At 34.4% G+C, this 20,817-nt stretch overlaps 1 protein-coding gene across 1 annotated transcript in view; it reads right to left on the bottom strand.

Annotated features, from left to right (window-relative positions):
• LOC136416619 (uncharacterized) overlaps positions 1-19,149 on the bottom strand; it is a 170,538-nt gene extending 151,389 nt beyond the window's left edge. Inside the window, exon 1 of the mRNA XM_066401887.1 lies at positions 18,659-19,149. The gene's annotated coding sequence lies outside the window, so the exon portion shown is untranslated. The remainder of the gene's footprint in view (positions 1-18,658) is intronic.
• Between the last annotated feature and the right edge of the window lie 1,668 nt (positions 19,150-20,817).

Genomic DNA, 20,817 nt, shown 5'->3' with positions numbered 1-20,817 from the left:
TCTTGCTGGAATTTTGAACCAGTTCGTGTCAGCAGATACTCCTTGGTTGGAGGAGAAATTAACTTAAGCAAGAAGCTAAAGAGCTATCCGATAAAATATAGTTATAACGAAAATATTAATGATGCTTCCTAAAAAATATAAATATTTTAGATCCATCTGAGAGTAAGTTCCATTAAGTAACCAAACTCTAGACGAATGAATATCTAGTTTGCTTGTAAAGAAACAAAGAGCCTTATCAGAGGCTACAAATACAGCACTGGCGATTTTAGGTGGTAATAGGGACTCAATTAGAAGTGAGTTGGTGATAATAAGCCCATACGTCATGTGTGTCACAAAGTAGTTAGAAATTTTATTCCATATAAAAATGACTGAACCCGAAATACATTTATTAAAATTTTTCAAGAAGGCTTTTGGCACATATTAAGAACACCATCAACTCTTAAACCATAAATGTCATTCTCCAGACACATTTAATAGCTCATCGTCTATCAATCACTCCGTACATAGTGTACCATAATAACTTTAAATTGTGGCTTCCATTCATTATATTTGTCACTACGGTTAGATTTTCCTCTCAATTCGCGTTGCAAACAGCAAGCGCAACGTTTAATTATGACGTGATTACCTTTGTCTATTTGGCTGCAATCCAGATCCAAAAATATTACGTAAAGATCTTACATCATACAGGTGATTTTTAGCACCCAGTGCAACCATCAGTGGTAGACATAAGCAAGAAATAAATTAAGAAATAAATAAATACAAAATGGCCATAATGAACGGAAATCCAACATCGTTGGCTTACATGTCAAGTTGGAATACAGTTTGCAAAGTAATAATATTAATTAATCCAATACTAATTAACTTCCGAATACTAATGTCTTAATTGTAATAATTGATAACAGCTAAGTATAAGTAGGTTGGGCAACCACTCGTGAATATTAATACTCATGGGTATAAAATGCTTATTACGCCACAAGAGAGACTAGTCACGGAAATACACTTCATTTTGATGCAGTAAATAAGGTGCAGGTTTTCGCCTTGCTTTAAGGTAATTGTCATTAATCATTGAACAAAAATAATTCTAACTAAATGAGTAAATGCGTGTTGGCGATCAGTAAGTTAACTTCAAACAATTTTAAAATCCAGGCACGCGTAAATATGTCAACATTCGATATCCAGTTGTAAACAAATTTTTACATCACATTTAGAGTGTTTTGTTTAGTTCTATGCCTTTACTTACAGCGTCATATGGATTATTTAGTGCGGCACCATGTAGCTCATATTATCCGTTAATACTAGTTCATAAATTATTTTTTTGTCTCGAAAATGCACAAAACTCCACTAATTACATAACCAGAAAATTGAATACTGTCACAGAAAATTCGTACTATCAGCTACAGATGTACGTATGCATGCACGTGCATTTTTCGGCACTAGTTGCAGAATATACAATTAAAACATCTTTGCCCAAAGGGGGGGGGGGGGTAAATATTACAAGATCTCCAGTAAGTAATTTGCCTTTAGAATAATTGGGGATAATACATATTGAACTAAACTCATAAAGTGTCACAACTTTTTCAAAATGTTACTCATTTTTGAATAAATAATTGCGATTTTATACAGTTCATGGAGATGAGGATATTATCGAAATACTCTGTTACAATTATTGGAACAACGAGAGGGTATCCACTCATTGCAATACATTTGAATAATAGGAAACAATACCAACACGATAGCTCATAATACAGTTGCAATAGTTGGCAACGCTTCCATAATACATAATAGTACTAAAAAATATTCTACTAATTCTTTACAATATTAACAATATCGACGACAGTAGTCGCAATGCGCTCCGAATGCTACAACAATACACTCGTAATTTCAACTTTCTTATGCCCTACAGAGATAAGGAAAGAATGTAACTACTGTGAATCGTACCAATTTGTTAATGGTCGTGGTTTCTTTTGGTGTACCTGTTTCCTGTTAATAATAGATATTTTCCAAAGTACGGTAACTTTCCATCATGGAACTGTCAAATATATGCATTAAAAATATACCATTTTAATAGCATATTACACACTTAGGTTGCAAAATTATTCAAAAATAACATGATAATATATACAGGGAATAATGTATTAAAATTCCATGGATAGGGTTTATCCAAAGACATCATGAATAGATCATATTTTCTTAAGTTGTTCCTCCAATTTGTAAAGTAAAATCCGTTTTTAAGTTTTCGTAGCTTTGGTATTTAGAACTTGCTTGCCTTTTTATGCACATTTTTCGAATTTTGACACCTCATTAGAGGTAGATGCTTATTTGCTCTCCTTATCAGAGATTGTTATTTATTCGTTTCTGTTCTTTTTATAGGAAATTTGATAATTTATTGCTGAGCACCGAAGTGTCTGTAATGACCACCTTTTGGGTCTCTATTTACACTATAACCTACTGTTTAGTTTTTCATCATTCCCTTAGATTATCGACCACGCCTGCAGTTACTCACCACCAGTCATCTAGGCTAGTAAGTAGTTGCTTTTCCTGTGCAACATTATATTTATAATTTTATTGAACTAAAATAATAGATCCTTATTTCTTCGAGAATTCTATTAACAGAGATACATTTTTATCATTTTTGCAAAATAGTTTTGAGGATTCTTTAGAAGAAATACCATTAGAAACTGTTAGACTCATGTGGCTGCAATTAGATGGTGCTCCGTCACACTTTAGTCGTTCAGTGAGGGATATTTAAATACCATTTTTGAAAATAAATGGATAGGAAGAGGAGGACTTTTTAATTGGCTAGCTAGATCGTCTGACATAACCAAATTGGATTTCTTTTTATGGGGGCATATAAAATAAGAAGTATATAAAATTGTTCCTATAACAAAAGAAGATATGAAAAATAGAATTAGAAATATAATTCCGACAATTGATGAGGAAACCTTAAGAAGAGTACATCTTTCATTTTTAAAAAGAATCCGTATTTGCCAACAAGAAAATGGTGAATATATAGAGCACTTGTTAAAATATACCTAATATAGTAATTTCTTGTATTCTTCTAGTTTAATTGTGTTAGCGCGGGGAACAAGCAATTATTTCTTTCTTTCAAATACTTTCTCGTCTAACTTTTGAGCAACCTATAAAATTTTTAAGTATAGGTAAATTGAATTTACACACAATCTCAATAAAGTCAAAAAATCTCGAAAACTATTGTATTAGAGATACATCTAAAATATGGTTAATAAAACTTATGCGTTACCACTAAAGGAAACATATTAAGTAACAAAATAAGAGGGCTTCCATTTGAAGTAAGGAAGTTATGAGGGTTTAAAGTCATGCAATTTTGGAGGCATTTTTCGAGGGTTATGGAAGAGTTTTTCTAAAATTAAGATACGCCAAAACGTAGCTTGTTAAGTCCTCTTGAAGCCCCAGAAGATCGATTCTGAAATTCACAGCAGTTAGGGCACAATACCGATTTCCATGGGACCATGCAGCTATCAAAATTTTCAAATTTTCCGGCATAATTCGAATGTGGTAAATTTTAAACATAAGATACCTTACATAAACTGATCTTAAAATTTAACGAGAAATTCAAAAATGGTGAAGAAATTATGGTGTTCTATTTAAAATAGCGAAGTTTTACATTGAATAAGCTTTATGATGTACCCTGTATAAACGTAAATATTTTTAGTTGATAGTGCTCGAAAAATAAAGTCAATTTTATCTTTACATTTTTTCTCTAAGACTAATAGTTATTGAGTTATCCTCGGCGAAAACCTTAGTGGGACACCCTGTATATATGTATATAATGATACTTGCTGTGCAAAGTATTGACAACACTGTTGGTGCGTGCATGTGTGGTGTGATGCAGGTGCAACCTGTTTTCTTTTTTTTCTACGAATAGCTCGAGCTCGAGCCCCATTGGGCATAACTCTTCAATACTGCTGGGAAATTTTAAAAGGGCGCAATTTTTGACAAGCATAAAATTAAAAAAATACAAGTAACGTCAATATCGATGTTCTCAACCTAACGAAATTCAAAGTCACCAATGTAATGCATTGGTGATTAGCAGTATGTTATGGATGTGTGTGGTTGAGATCCCTGGTTGAAGCTTTCGCGATTGAGCAAGAGGAACCGTTCAGAAAGTCGCTACCAACACCTATACATATTGTACCACGTGTTTTTAAGTCAAAAGCGAAGCACGAATTTGATTTGACAACCCAAAATTGGAAAATCTCTCAATGTTAGATACTGTTTATACAAGTCCTACTATCTCAACATTAGAAAAGGTATTAAAAGCGCTAAAAGAAATATGACTTTGACTTTCTCTATTTCGAAAAAGGTCAAATTTTTGGACCATGAAAAGTAGTGTTAAATCATCTTATTTTAACTTCAGAAATCAGGGTTTCATGTAGAAGTCTCAGCGGCAGCCTGTAAGAGGATTTATTTCATCATCCACATTTTTCTCGGTTCATGTTAATTTATTAACTTGCAACAGTTATCTAGGCAACGTAAATATTTAAAAAATATATTTACCGTTACCTGTTAATCTTTGGTAATTCGTTATTTCGTATTTTTAAGATAAATAAATAAATTTTAGCAGTTGCTTCATGGAGCAGCAAAACTACTGAATCAGTGCTATTTGTTCGTATTTCGATCCCATTCATAAATTATTTGATAAACAGAGAACTTGATTTACTTATGATATCAAACTAATCGAAATACAACTTTTCAAAAAAGTTGCCTTTTCATTTTTTGTACTTTTAATAGGACACTTAGGTATCGTGAGTCACCCTCTATGTCACAATATATTTTACGATACATTTTAGACGTTAAAATATTGTCATTTTGTATATTTTTATTGCTTTTTATTTTTTAAAATTTTACCTAACCATGGTTATAACAAGGTAAGACAATCGTTAATTTATAGGTGGAATACTAAAAATACGTATTTTATGGCCAATAAATAATTAATATTATTAACAGTGAAAGATGTGTGGGATGTTGATTGCATTATAAATAATGTATTGGCAAAACAGTAGTTTTTGTAGTATATTGTATACAAAATACTACGAATACTAAAAATATAAAAAGTTTTCATACGAACTAGTTTACTGACAGAAGCCGTAGGCGAACGACGGCATAATATCTCACAATGATAGAATAACGTTTCAGCCTCACTGTTTCTATAACTGGAAAAACATAAAAATTTATTTTTTGATCCTGTTCCATTAAATTTGAATTCAATAAATTTCGAATGGCAAGAGCGAGAACAACACATAACAGTAAAACTAACAAAAATAAAGACAATCAAAATGGGCTTTTGTTATTATTTAAAGTTAATTAATTAATTAATTAGTTTAACCTCTTGTCAGCCCTCGTTAGAGGACACATTGGAGTGGCATAATGAGCGGTGTGTACGGAATATCAGACCTCACTTGCGCTTCCAAAAATTAATTCACCGTACTGACGTGTCAGGAATTACCTGAGGACGACTCGAGACTTTCTGAGGAGGGAAAAACCAGGTGGGCACTAGACAGAATCGGTTATCAGATGGAAGAAATGGGTATTTCCCCCTGCAAACTCCTCACGCCTTGGCTGACGTCAAAGTTGTCCTCAAGCAGCTGTTCACCTAGCATCTTGATATAAGCAAGCGATTGTCCCCAGTACACTTCTGTCACTCGTTGGTCAAAGCGGACCTTCTCCTCAGGTGAGATAGAATGGTGCTGTATTAGCAAGGCCAGGTAGCCATTGGGTGGAGGTGCTTTTGATTGTTCCAGTTAAGGTGCTCATAGTGTCATGTAGATAATCGACCATGTGTGTATGCGCGCTCTTCATCGAAACCAGACAGCAAAAATCATTAACACAATAGGTAAGGGCCATTGTACTTATTTGTTGTACATCAGATTTCTAAAAAATTTGTAACTAAACTAGCTCAGTTCTGGAAACACGAAACATCAGGAAAACATTTTGGATGGCATCTTGTAGAGCTTGAAAAAGGTCAACGTAGTAGTTATTTGCATAAGATGTGTGGAAAGTGATACTTTAATGTAAATTGATTGCAGGTTGAGTTAACGACGCGCAGCACCCTTATCCTGGACACCCTGTAGTCCACTTGCTGAAGTAGGTCCTTACCCTGAGATCAAAAGTAAAACCGAAAACACTTCTCCTCATCCAAAAATAACCAGATCTATTATAGACCAGTTTCTTATCTACGTAAATCTGTCTGTATCGTGATGTTAAAAATTACCTCTTTAAAATGCACCATCACCTTATGCAATGTGAGAATCAAACTACTCATCTGAAAACCAGAAAAACAAGCAAAACTACTTCTATCGCACGGATTGAGTTTTATCGGCCAGAAAAAGCAGTATTTTTTGTTTAATTTGTCTCTTCATTCAACCTGTGAAATAACTGGTCATTAATTAAAGCGGAAATATTCACAAATCTAACAATTAAGATGCAGATTAGTATAGTCGTCCTCCATTCAGACTGGTGAGCATAACGGGTAAACAATACATTTTCGAAGATTAGGTATTCTGCTAATTAGTATAAGGTTAATGAATTTTTTGCCTTAACAAGAAAAATCCTGTCTGGTGTCTTGAAAAGTCTGAGTTACACATTGCAAGTTTTAGTTGCACGGAAATTGCTAGATGCTTGCACAGTCTTAATTAGTTTATCGTTTTGTGTGAAAATTTCTATTTTTGTTAAAACAGTTCGTGTGACGTCGCAATTTTCTTGCGATTTGCACCTAAACCTTGTAAGGTGTAACGAGAACTTAAAAAAACTTATTGAAATCAAAACGTAATCAGATTTTAATAGGTAGATAACCTGTTTCTGATAAATCCGACGATAATTGTAATAAAAATCTCAAAAACAGCTATATTTGGGCTGGTGTTAACAATAGAAACATCACCACCTAGTGCATGGGCGTGGGCGGAAGGAACTAAAGAAATAACAGACATAAATTTAATGGTGCTCACGGGCGATAATTCCCTTTGCACTTGAGTTTAACACCTTTTGTTAAAACTATTTGTCAATTGGGTTTTATGGACTTTAAATAAAGTATGTTATAATGTTTCTAATGCGGTCCATCTTACAGCTGAATAGTTTCACACGGGTAAATACCTATGGGCCCCATATAACAACCTGCTATTTGGGCCCAATGGGTAGGGACTGTTTGTTTATACACATGCATTGGTGTGGTTTTGTCAGGTGTAAGAAAGTAGCAGGGACATTTTTTAAAGTCTCAAGTGATGACAATGAGGTAGTTAATTTGTGTTTTGAGCGTAAAATTAAATATTAAGCTCGTGTGTGCACATGTGTATTTTCTCCGAAAGAATGTCTCGACAATTGGAATACTTCCACAAGACTTGTTTCAACCTGATGCAAATCTGGTATATTTTTGTTGCTCTGCACCAAACATCACCGAATTACACGATAATTTCTAACAGTGCAATTTTCGGTTATCTACACTGGTGCAATTTTCAATTAACCTGGGACATTAGGAACGTACGAAATATTGCACTCTTAGGATTGCGAACGAACATTGGTACTCAGCGTGCATTTCATTTTTTTTTGCAACTTAACTTGCATTGCATTTGCACTGTGTTAGAATTACAGATAATTTCCAACAAATTACCTATAATTTTCTGGAATTATTCTATTATTGAAGTTTTTATTTCTTTTAATTTAGTTGTAGAAACTCTTCGTTCGGAGGACACACATCGTTCCTTTGACAGTAAAACTCTGAAAGCGCTTTTGGTACCAAATTAATCGGAAATAAATATGTTAAAAGTAAGGAGGCCAGTAAACAATATCCTTTGGACAGGGTAGTGTTTTGATGTCACGCAACGCATTCGTTAATTTACAAATATAGATAGGATTCGCCAAAACTCTCAAAGTACGGTTTTCCTCATTATTTTTGTTAATTTTTAAGCCAGAAAAGGAAAATAGTAAATATTTAAAAAAATTAGAAATTCTCATTTCTATTATACCTATCATTATTAGAAATAATTAAATTTAATTCAATGTGAGTTTATATTCAGGTCAACGATTTGAAAATTATATTCGCAAAAAAATGGTACCGATGGCCCGTATATGAGAAAAAACATACACCTGTAAGATATGATGATTTAAAGAAACCGGAACAGAAGTCTCTATACAAACCGAGTACCAAATAGACAAGAATGCATTAAATAAATTGTGAATAATTGTTGTTGCACTTAAGATCGATAACCATCTTCTCGGCGTATTGACCATCCCATCAAGAGATCTTTCTTCCCGCCGTCCAAATATTTTTTTTTCCATAGTTTTTTTTAGCGTCCAACAAAGCAGAATGTTTTTCAGGAGTTAAATCCTCAAAATACGATACGATGTATCTCTAAGGGTTCTCCTTGCGACTAAAACATCATATTTTTTAGCACCGTGTCCAAATCAAACTATTATCATACTTGAGCTACTTTCAGAAATATTTTTCACGCGAAAATAATTTCCAAGAACAAGGCAAAGTTTAGTCTATTGGTGAAAAAGTTAACAAACTCTTTCTCAATACATCGTCATTTTCGTTTAGGTTGGTGCCTCAAAATTTCCGTTCCGTTCTATATTAATTTGTCCTCCAGTTTTTTAATCTGTTATCAAGCCGCTTATCGAGTTGATGGATAAAGTTTGTATACATTTTATTAATAAGCTTGTCCAAAGCCTCTTTATCCATACTGCTAACATGTATAGTAGAATCTTTCCTAGACTGGGTTTACTCAATGAACTCATCCTTATTTCAGACTTCTACTTTATTGCGATCGATTGAACGGTGCGTTTGGTCCTCAGACCCAACTTTATTTAGAAGATTAAAATACGTAATATATTACTTATAGAATTGCATAGTTGAACTTAATAGAGGAAGCACAACCCCTAGCATTCTTACTGATAAAAAAAATGACCACTATATTCACGCATTCAAACCACGCATTTTCATACTTAAACAGCAGAGAAGCAACAGCGTGTACCACTTGCCAGATGCTATAACATGACTCCGAGGCAATAATATTATAATAATATAAAGGAATTTGTGGTTTTGTAAGAAGTCAGAAAATGTAGCTGTGCTATGCATTCTATATTTTAATTATTTTCTTTATGGAAAAATTCGTTACCTTGAGGATTGGGAATCCTACGGATATCTTCTAAATCAAAGAATATTCCTACAGCCTTCCTAGCATCATCGTAGATCTGTGGAGTTTCACCATCTTCACTAGAATCCCTCGTATTAATTTCTATTTACCTTAATCTCTTGATTGCATTTAGTCGAAGCACCATTTTACACTTTATAAATTTGACGGTGTAAGTGCAATATCAATAACAAATATCCAGTCGGGATTAAATTATAAAGCACTCTGTTAACCGTTTTCATAAGGCTTAGTAAGGTACTCCAGTAAGAATTCTTATACTGAAAAATCCGACAAACTATTTAACAATGGGAAGCTCTGTTTACCAGAAAGGCAGTGAAGCATCCGACCAGGTCTAAATCCATACACTATAATCACATTAGCTCCTTTTTAAGTTAATAAATGCAAATAGCTTAATTGGTTTAACAATCAAGCGGATCGGCCGCATCAAGGGCTGTACTTTTCCAGAAACCGCACTTGCCACTTGGTCTTATCGTATGAAAGGTAGTTGGTGTATAAATAATGGTTGGGAAACAAAATTTGGGTCTAAAAATAGTTAGCCGATAGGTATTAATCAATCAAATATGCAAATCAAGGTATAATAGGCTACTAGTTTCGTTGGTTCTATATGCATTATTCGTTAAGGTGCCTTGATACAAAAATTCAAGGTTTTCGCCGGCTTGAACCTTCTGACAATGTGCGACCTGAATCGAGTGTTCAGACTTCGGTGTAATATCTATACCGAACTCTACTTATGGATAGCTGCCCAGAATATTTTATAAGGTATCTAGTCGAGTTCTTCATTTGTGTGCACACCAGGTTGACTTCACCTCACCAATGACTCCTTCCGTGGTCTTATGCACTTAAAAGCTTTTCGATCAATAAATTCAATTTGGACTTGTATAGTTACAAAGAGAGAGTAAAAAAAGAAAGGTCGCGTCCAAAGACTTAGTCGGTTTCTTGGCTCAAAGGCAAAAGCTCCAAGAACCGCCTCATTTTCATTCCAAAATCATAACTGGCGCATGTGTTCCCTATTATTAACTGTTTGCGTTAATTATTCCAAACACGCATTATTCACTTGCGCTCTTTTTAATGAAACCAACTATGTGTCTAGACTTAGGCGGCATCATTGCAGGGCTCAAACTTATTTGCTTATTAATCATCTGCATTCAAAATTTTGCTATATTACAGAGGTCAATAGCAACTGGTGCTAATGTTACAATAAAAATATTTCTATTAACTGATCAGATATGATCGGTTGGTGGCAATCCTAAATGCCCTTGTTTGAATTTTTAATCACGAAGAAGCAAACATACCGAACCCTGTACAAGAGCGATCGATAATTAACTTGACAAATGTCCCACCTCATAGTTAAGTGATGAAAAGTTCATATGAACTAAGCATTTGGAATCCATTGCCAAAACTGGCGACAGCGTTAACTTTCGATGTGTATTGTCTTAAAGTTTTTTTTTCTCTGCAAAACTCCTACGGTTTTTCAGATATTTAGGTGAAATTTTGAAATTACGTAAGAACCAGGGCTTTAAACAGCTAAAATGATGGCAACAACCACCATAGGAAGACTTATTGGGCAGTTATATCCTCTTTTATCACTGCAATTTGTTTACAACATAAAAGTGTAATTTAAATAAAATATGTGAGGTAAAATAAATTACAAAAAATAAAACATCATTTTATGACAGTTTAGCTATTTCTTCCCTCTCGTTATCCTCTCCAATCCATCCCGGAACCAGCGAAGCATTAGTTTGGGAGGAGGGTAGTTTAACCACAGGAGCTAACCCGAACTAACCATCAAAAAGAGTCACTCGGCATGAAGTAAACGTGAATTGTCATGTGATAGAATGTCAATTTATTTCTCTATAATTTTATGGCTTTAGTCATAATACTTCTCTTATACAACTTTTTGGCTATGCTCTAACTCTACGTTGTGAGGAATATTGCACTTCCGCAAACCATATTACTTAATGAAACTGCATACGCCAGGATTTGGCATGACTTTTAGGTTATTTTATAGTGGACACACAGCGGCTTTAATTACCTTGGGTGATAGTTTAATTAATCTTTAAGTGGCCTGGCAACACTGGAACGCAGGGAATTGATGACTTGGTGCTAAGTGTATATTGCACAGGGCAGGAAATAAATATCGCACTCAGCAACAACTGACATTTCCGGCCTTGTCCATGACACCAACCGTGAAAACTCATAAAACAAACCAATGAAATCTATTTAATTTATTTGAAGGTTTCGACGATATGCACTAAAAGTCAAAGTGTTGGCACGCAAGTAAACGCCGGCTAATTGAGTTTTGTTGTGAAAAATGCTGCAAGACTAAACACGGAGCCGCCATCAATGTAAATACCAAAAAATGAAAAAGACGGTGACAGTTAAAACGAGGTGCGAAAAATTAATTTAAACAAACAGTCTTCGGGTTTAGAAGATCTACCTACTTGCTTATTTAACGAAAGGCATATTGGAAAACATGCAAGCATCAACTAAGACATCAAAACTATTTTCAGTAGCATCAAAGCTTGTTCAGCGCTGAATTTGCAATGGTTTTCGTGAAATATACAGCTATATTTTAGAACCTTATTTGAAATGAGGATGATGCCTAAACATCTGCAGCTGTCGGCGACAGCCTTAACGAGAATATTGGCCTCATATGTTTTCATAAGAAATCATCTTCCTATTTAGACGCCAATGATATAGAGTTGCCGATAAGTCTGGCAACGACCAGGACAATGGTCCAATATCTCAAAAATCTTGAGAGTTGTCATAACAATTTAAATGTGAAAGTTTTAGGATATAGAATATAATTCTTATGCATAGTATGCCGAACATTCTAAAAGTTATGCTAACCAATCTGAAATGATTTGCGAAATTCTTAGTCGTAAAATGTCTTTTATCGTATGTCGCCGTGAATTTTAGAAATATAAATAATTTAACATTAATGGTACTGTCCATTTTTCGTAGAAATACGTAACACAGCCCTGCGTGGGCACAGAAATGAAAAAAATATTAAAGAATAAGAGGTCGATGATAGAAAATTGGGCAACAGCATGAGGATGGAGGGTCATGTCTTTGGCTATAACCATAAAGAAAACATGTATAATTACACAGCGGCCATAATTAATAGTATTGACACGTAAACTTCTTTATGTCCTGTGGGCTGGACAAGAAAGACTGGATTCGACACATGATCCAATAACTCTATACCTGTGACTGTACGTATACCGGGGTCTGAATTAGACTTTCTTGGTCACGACGTTGTACTGTGTAGACGTGGCCTTTTGAGCTCTTTGAGGTCCTGGATGAACCTGCACCGTGAGGTTTTTATCCTGAGTGGATGCGACGCGATGCTAATCATTTCGATTGTTTCAGATGTATTTAATTCTTATTATACAGGGCAGAGAAATACTGTCTAGTTAATTGACTGATGCTTGAACAAAATGCTAAGGGTTGTTCCAGAATAAGGCAAGAATCCAGAAGGTTACCGAATGACTACCTATACGAGCTTCTGGACCAGAGGATGTATTTTGCAAGTAAACTTCCAATTGACGTTTCGATTTGAATATCCAATTAAATATGTTGAACAACCTTTTATCTGGTATAATTTTTCACATATGAATTACTAAATTAATTCCGTAAAATTACACCAACACTTTAAATAGCAGCTATTTATGTAAACAATTGAGAAAATGACTATTTGGTAACGAGCAGATTTCTGCGGAACGACCGTAACAAGTTCAGGTTAGTAAAATATAATTAATGTTCAATAAGTGAGATTATTTGAAAAAATGAAAAACTGTTTCACGAATAATAATGATCCTCCTGTTAATTGGACTCGAAATATAATCTAAATATATAAAACTTGAGAATATGAAGTCAGAAAGTGATATTGACCGAGATGTTGATTAGTACAGACAGCAAAGGACCTAGACCTGGACAGATATGAAAGGAAGGAAAGATGTAGTTGAATGGCATATGACAATCTAAAATATCTACATAATTAACCTTTAACCATGTATTAATAATGTATTATTACTACACGGTGTACTCAGTTTAATATGATTTACATGGGTACATCCTTATGAGGACATTCTGTTTTTCCTGTTGGAGATATGGTGTGGATTATAAATAATTAAAAAGTGGCTTTTTAAAAACCTTATATCTCACTTTTATTATTGAATAGTTGCTAGCCAATTTTCCAGATGGAGTGTAAAAGAACACCGTAATTCTGAAAATACTTTTCTTCAGAATGTGAAGGATAATAAGACAAGTTTTCCATAATTCACTATTTTTCATTTTCACCTGGTATCTACGTAACGGACAAGATATGAAATAATGGGACCTTACCTTCTTGTTGTCCTTGTTAGGTACACAAAAACGCAATTTTTTCTCGTTTAACCCACCTCGTAGTTCCAACTACGTTTTTCTCCAGCATTATTCCTTCAACATAATTAAAACACCCCCATAAGAGTCCCATGTACATCAAACTAATCCGGACACACTGTATGCATATCATGACAATTGTGGTGAAATCCTACAAAGCTCCTACAACATTACTGTTTTGTGTAGATGTGAGACAATTTAACTAATTAAAATGCTCTTCACATTCTTTATACGGAAAAATTCAGTTTCCTCATAATACATGGAGAAACTACCACTATAATCCCAATAGGTGATCTGTGTTTCTATACGCAACATTATATATTACAGATTTTACAATATAAAAACTTGCGTAGGGGCAATTTTATAATTATCAGGGTCCGGGTAGCGAATTCTTAAAATTTCGTTGCCGTTATGACTAGTTTGTTACCGACAAGTCCACAAACTGATAACAAGAAATATTTCATAGTTTTCGCAGTCGTAGACAAAATATAGTGTGAGACACGTCTGAAAATCTCTTATCACACTCGTAAGACATTGTACTATTTGCCTTCAGCTCACGTCAATCGTTTGACGACACGCGTGACTCGTGTGAAAAGTGCGGTTTTCAGTGCGAGTTGCACAATATACTATTACTGAACATGTGACGTAAAGTAATACTTTTAGTTCGCAAATGCGTGCATTAGAGCTACTTTAGTGCACGCTCATTAGATACACACCTCTCTTGTCTAGAGGACGTCTGTCGTCTAGAGATACAGGGTGTTAATTGAGTATATGTATTGCTGCCTTGTCCAGCAGAATTTCACTGTTTACATAAAACTATGCATTTCCTGATACGTGCCTGATTTGAGACTTCCTGATATGTACCTAATTTGAGACTTTCATTTTAAGTTCTAACGTCTGTTTTAACACAGTTTTGAAGCACGAGAGGCCTTTTGAGATTAGTAGACTATTTTAACTTGGGTTGAAAAAACATGTTTATTTTATTTTAAACATATTTAACATATGCCTTGAAAATCAAATCTTAAACATTATAGAAGAGTTCTAGACACAAAACGTTCAAAACATGCTTTTTTAATAATGGACCAACACAAAAAACACACGAAGTAGTTGTGCTTATATACTAACCTATCAGCGTACCTAAGTTGAACACTGTTAATTTACTGGTATAGGAGTAGAAAACTTAATTTAATAAACGCTTAGATGTCAACTTGAGCACTTAAAAAAGTGATATATTAACTATGAACCATCTATCAACGCATTCTACCAACCGTGGCAACGTGCAAAAAACGATTCCGGTATTCTCCTAACCTGACGTCTAATATACATATGAGTCCGAAAACTTTAAGAATACCACTTCGTCATCATTTTACCACCCCCACACCAGTTAGTTAAACGAGAATATTATGACATTATGGTGTTTTTCTTAAAGCATTTGGACTTTATACTTTTCCTTTCGCTTTTTGAATGATGAGGGGACTCCCCTGCAAGATAATATAATCGATAAACGACCACTGTAATTTTACTTTCAGAGTAAGATCGTAACATTTTCCGCCCAAAATATATATCTTATTACTTGTCCAAATATATTTGAATATATTGATAATTTTAGTCTCTTTTAAGTAGTGAAATAATCTTTTCTTGTCCACGCATTTCTTTCGGAAAATTACTGATCAATTTCATTCAAGGTTCTTCCTCTTCCCCCTTCTCATATCATTTCATGAAAAGTGTCTACCGTTAATAACGTCACATGTTATTTCTGTCATTATTGAAGTTGACGGTCAAATACAAAAATCTCCGGACAAATTCAATATGACTTGTCCGTGTTGGTCAAATATTTCTTCAATTATTTACCAATAAGGCAATTGTCTTAATCGTTCAATCCTACTCTACTTCAGAGGGAATAATCCCCGCGTCTATGTTCTCGGGATACATTTTTTTATTGAACAAAAATGTTTTTATAATAATTATTTTTAAACATAACAACCGTTTTTAGGCCATTTTAAAACATTTGATATGAAACTATGTATATTAAGATGTAATGAATGACGCTAGTGGTAGGTTCTGTCGTTGGTGTTAAGGTAAAACAGATTAGTTAGTTGGTTGCGAATGCAAAGAGAGTGTATTAGAAATTAAGCTCGATATTATATGGAAATCGCTACAACTAGAAGGTTAAAGGCATATAGAATGTCTTAAAGATTTTTGTACAGTTTGTAACTCAATTAATAGCTTCGTCATTAACTTTTAAATGCGGTGAATTGAGTTTAATCAGAATTACACACTTTTAAATTTACACTCGAAAACTGTTCCCCCTTGGAATGTAAATATGGATTTCACGCACATATGCTGTAAAATGCTAAATTCAAATACGGTAAATCATTTTTTTTCTACGAGTGCCTTGGAAATAAATAAACACCGAGCACTAATAAACGTACACATAATTTGAAAATAATAAATTGAAAACTACCAGGAACAACCTATCATGTGAGGATGCATGCGGGTGCTTTACATATGATAGAGAGTGTACAGTGGACTTTTTGCACACTAATCAATAAACGATAATATTGTTTTTGTCCAGATTAAAATATACAATAAAGGACGTTCTTGTATTCTTTGCTAAGTTGAGGCATCTTTCCATTATATCTTTAAACATTGTCATAATTTTGACAACATAAAATTTGATTTCTCTCAAATTTTGACACCTTTTCGCGTATAGCATTTTAAGTAGGCGCTTCCTAGAGTGCTTAAGTGTGTCTTAATTCTAAATTTCTGTTTTAATTTCGCAAACAGATATTTAAATTTAGGTTATTCCTTTTTTTTTTTGTATTTGACATGATAGTATTAACATTAAAGATTGATAAAAAAACTTGTGAAATAAAGCAAAAAACTATGTTCGGTTTAAGATATTTGCTATTTCTACGGATCCTCCAACTTGATAACGAGAAAAACGGTTAATTGCTAATAAAAAACTTTCCTCGATGCTCACCTAACGTACCTAGTTTCACAGCAGGAACATCCCACGACTGCCTTATAAGAACAGTAAGAACATGTATCAAAATTCACTGTAATCTTGCACCCAGTGGTACTAAATCTGCTAATAATTCATAAACTTGAACGATAGAACACTCCCAGGTAGTGATATTTCTAAAAATATCGTTTTCAGTACCTAATCACAAAACAATTAGAATGAGCATTTTTTTTTAATTATGTGCCAACTTCGTTTCAAGATTCTCATGACTTCTTTTCTTCCATTATATCTGGCTTCATTTCCTCTATCAACTACATTCCTATATTCATAACCGTCGAAAAAATAAATATATTCTTTTCATTCTCTCTCAAGGGTATTTTATTTCCCGACGTGCAACCATAGGATCATAGTGATTACTCATCTCAAAAATTTTAGCTGACTGGTCAATTATAGCAACTAGCCACAGCAGAAATGGCAGCATATCTTAGAAGTCGGAAATAGGTAGCCGGATTAGTATTAATTGCAGAAGAGGGGCACTTACTTGCTATCTGCTTCTGTTCGTCTCTGAAAGTTCCAGTAGAAAGACAAATACAAATTGACCTAAAAATGTGGATTTTTCCCACATCACGACTTCCAATTACTACATAAGAGAAAAAAAATTCTAAAGAACTTACCACATCCCCTTTTTTTAAACTAAGGTAAAATCTGTCTATGCAAGAAAAACAAACAAAAATTTATTTGAATTTCAGGTTACCCAGAGAGTAACTCTTGACTTGAGTGTGGCTTAGGTCAAGTTAGCTCACATGACAAAAAACTTTTTGTGGGTTGGAACAAAATGGAATAAATCAAGAAGAAATCTCTCATAGTTATTCATTGCAGCCGCAGATAAAGTAGTGTAAAATCAGTACCAAAAAACACTTATCACTCTCATGAGATATGCCGCACGCTTTGAGTTCGTGTCACCAAAGTATCTTACTTGTGTGGAAAGTGCTATTTTCGACACCTGACACACAATATACGCCTGCATGCTTGCACTTCCATTTTTGCAATATCTCCTTACTTTTTGTGAGTTGAGCACGGGGACAAACATTAGTACGAGCAAACCTCATGATTTATTATTTATTGATGAAATTAAATCAACTCTCATATTTATTCTGGCAAACACACTGACGAATTGAACTGCATAATTGTTGCCTTTCTATCGCAGGAGACAAAACTAATAAAAGTTCATCAAAAAATAGAATGGCCTGTATAAGAAAATCGAGTACGAAAAATTGCTAAAATTGAGGTTGGATTTATAGGTTCGATAATATAAGCGGTAAGACGTATCGTTAAGAACGATGCTATAAATCCAACTTTACGTAAAGTTAACTGCTTTGTAGATAGAAATTAATACTTGTTGGATAAATAACCATACTTTATTGAAAGAAAACTAGAAATAATCAATTTAAGTACCTTATTGGCTGAAATTATCACAAATTAATAGGCAGCAAATTGCTCATAAAAGCAAAATCAGCAATTGATTAAATTACTGAACGTCTGGTAGACGTCTGATTGTAGTATTGTTTAAACCCGAGTTTAGAACTTTTTCTGATTGTTTACAACTGAAATTCCATTCACAGAGAATTCGTGTTGTTATCATTGTCACTTCAGTCTTGCGACGATTTTCTATGAATTTAGGGACATTCCAGCTTAAGTATGAACATACAACAGGTTAAGAACGAGAGTAAATTTTAATTGTTGGTGAATTGAATCTTTAGTGGTTGGATTCTGCATGTATCTCAGTAAATATTTTTATTTCTTACGAATTTCTTCAGACGAGTTGATATCTGCACTTGCAGATCTGTTCATTCCACTTCTTAGGAATCGGTTTTAAGAAATGTATATGGTAAATTTAAAACTGAAAAATATTTCCTTGGATTTACGTTCTATATATAAAATGCCCTAAAACAAAACTGTTTATCAGATAATTAACAGTATTTATTTCACCACAGTCCTAATTAAAAAGTAAGCCCGCTTAATCGCAGTCACTGGAAATGGAATATCATCTGTTTAGTTTTCCAAAAATACCTCTTATTTTCTTTTACCTCTGAGCGCCAAAAAAATAAACAAATAAAATGCTTACCCTCGCCTGCTACTATTGACAGATAATTAACAGGACACCCCCAAGATGCTTGTTTTTCTATTTTAATTAACGGAAACGGTAGGCAACTTGAAATAACTCAATAAATCACCCAAACAAGATTATCTGAAAATTCACTAATTTCTCTTAAAGAAGCACTGCCACTTTAAACTGCAAAGTATTCACGTAAATTAGGTCATACCGAACACTATAGGGTGTTCAAAGTCGCGCAACCTTATCAGTGCCACAACCGGCGTAAAAATTAATTTGGTCTTTTAGAACTTTGCTTAGGATACTGAACAAGTTTTATCAAAAATTGTCAGAAATGTGACATATTTGGCATCCGGACGTATTACGATTCCGACGCGAAATCTTTACGAAGACTGGAGCTAAAGAACGGTCTGTTCAGTCGGTGGTAAGGAGCGCGAAACGATACTGTTTATATACGCGACTGTTGAGGTTTGGCTTCAAGAAGTTTTCGAGTTAAGTCCCTACTACCAGAGGTGTTCCGACTTTCGGACGAGCTATCTGGGAATATTGTTCAAACTTTATAGGAATACTTTTTTTTGTATATTCTCTATGTTCTCCTTATTCATGCAACTCAATGAGCATTTGCGGTATCTGCAAGTGACAGATTTCTTTACACAAATCGCAAACAGGGTGATTCTTGGCTTACCTATCCCGTTACTTATATGCGCAAACTTGGGAGTAACAGTGACACAAAACGAAAAATATGCACATAAACATTTCTAGTTTCGAAGATAACGCGAGACACCTCTATACATGTCCTTTGTTGGGAGGTAACAGGTTGGGTACTTTTGTAGGTCAATAGGTACCTACTTGTTATCCATTGTTGACGTCTTGAAAGTTCATTTTTTACGCTATTAACTGTAATGATGATTTCTCTAACGCACAGTTAAAGGCATGAGGTTGGCGTGCGCCGTTTTTTCTTCATTTTATATTGTCACGAATCGTCCCAGGTTTTGCCAATAAATTAAGAATCAACTTGCATAAAGAAGTCTAGCAAATAATTAAAAAAAACAGATTATTGCATTCAAATAGGTAACATTACACGTCTTTCGCGTTTGAACAAGCTGGACATTGTAATACATTCTACTCTGAGCGTTTTTGGTGCTGAACAGTGTTTTCGGGACAAATTCTCGATTGCTTCCTTCTATAAGTTGAGCACCACCTATGGTAACGTGGTAACGGGAGTAAAGTGCCTATCAGGGAGTTTTTAGTCGAAGAAAAAAGTTCAATTCGACGTTCGTTGTCTTAACCAGTGGTTTGAAACCTGAGAGACGTTCTTGACCGCAAATTCAGACGTGGGAACGAATTCTTAGATAATCGGTCTAAGCAATGAGCAGAGAAAACTTTCAAGCTACCAAGATTTCGTCAATGTTTATTGCCATCATCAGGGTGTTAATACTTCTTCTAAAAGTCGAACTCACAACATGACCAAATTACCCGCACATAAACCTACTAGTAAAATCACCCACGTTATTGGTGGAATTCAGGTCATTAAAATTGTTAAAAGTACATATTCCATCGCAAAGCCGGGATAGATCGGACACCAGAATAAAGAGCAGGTTAGAAATAATGCTGTTTATTCTGGTGTCTTGTATATCCTGGACGTGTGATGTAATGTGTAATTTAACTTTGAATAATTTTAACCACCTTAATTGACAACCACTAACGGAGGTGATTTTGTTTAATGCACCAGTAATCTGATCATGTCCCGACCCTTATATCTAGAAAAAAATTCATATGTGATGTTGGCAATAAACGTTACCGAAAGCTTAGTAGCTTAAGAGTTTCCTTTGCTCATGGCCCAGGACCGATTACTCAAGAATTCCTGCCCACGTTGATTTTTAAGACATGAAATAAAACAGGTAACGGGCTATCCAAGATACATAACACTTTATTTTCAGATCTCGGGCAAACAGCTATACTGACAGAACGGTAACTAAGTACAAATAAACAGAAACAATGTCCTAAATATAATGCAGGAGCTCACCTTCTGTTTCAGAAAGAGAGGCTGAAAGTAACGGATTTACGGAGACAGAAACTGAACAAACTTTGTTGATGTTTACTTTTTGTATAGGTTGTGTTTGGTGGAGTAATGTATGAATGGGATTCAACGAACGCCAAGTCCTTCTCTA

The sequence above is a fragment of the Euwallacea similis genome, chromosome 24 (assembly GCF_039881205.1).
Source record: "Euwallacea similis isolate ESF13 chromosome 24, ESF131.1, whole genome shotgun sequence".
In the NCBI taxonomy this organism is placed as follows: domain Eukaryota; kingdom Metazoa; phylum Arthropoda; class Insecta; order Coleoptera; family Curculionidae; genus Euwallacea; species Euwallacea similis.
Note: the sequence above shows the minus strand (reverse complement) of the source record. Positions and strands in the feature narration are given on the sequence as shown.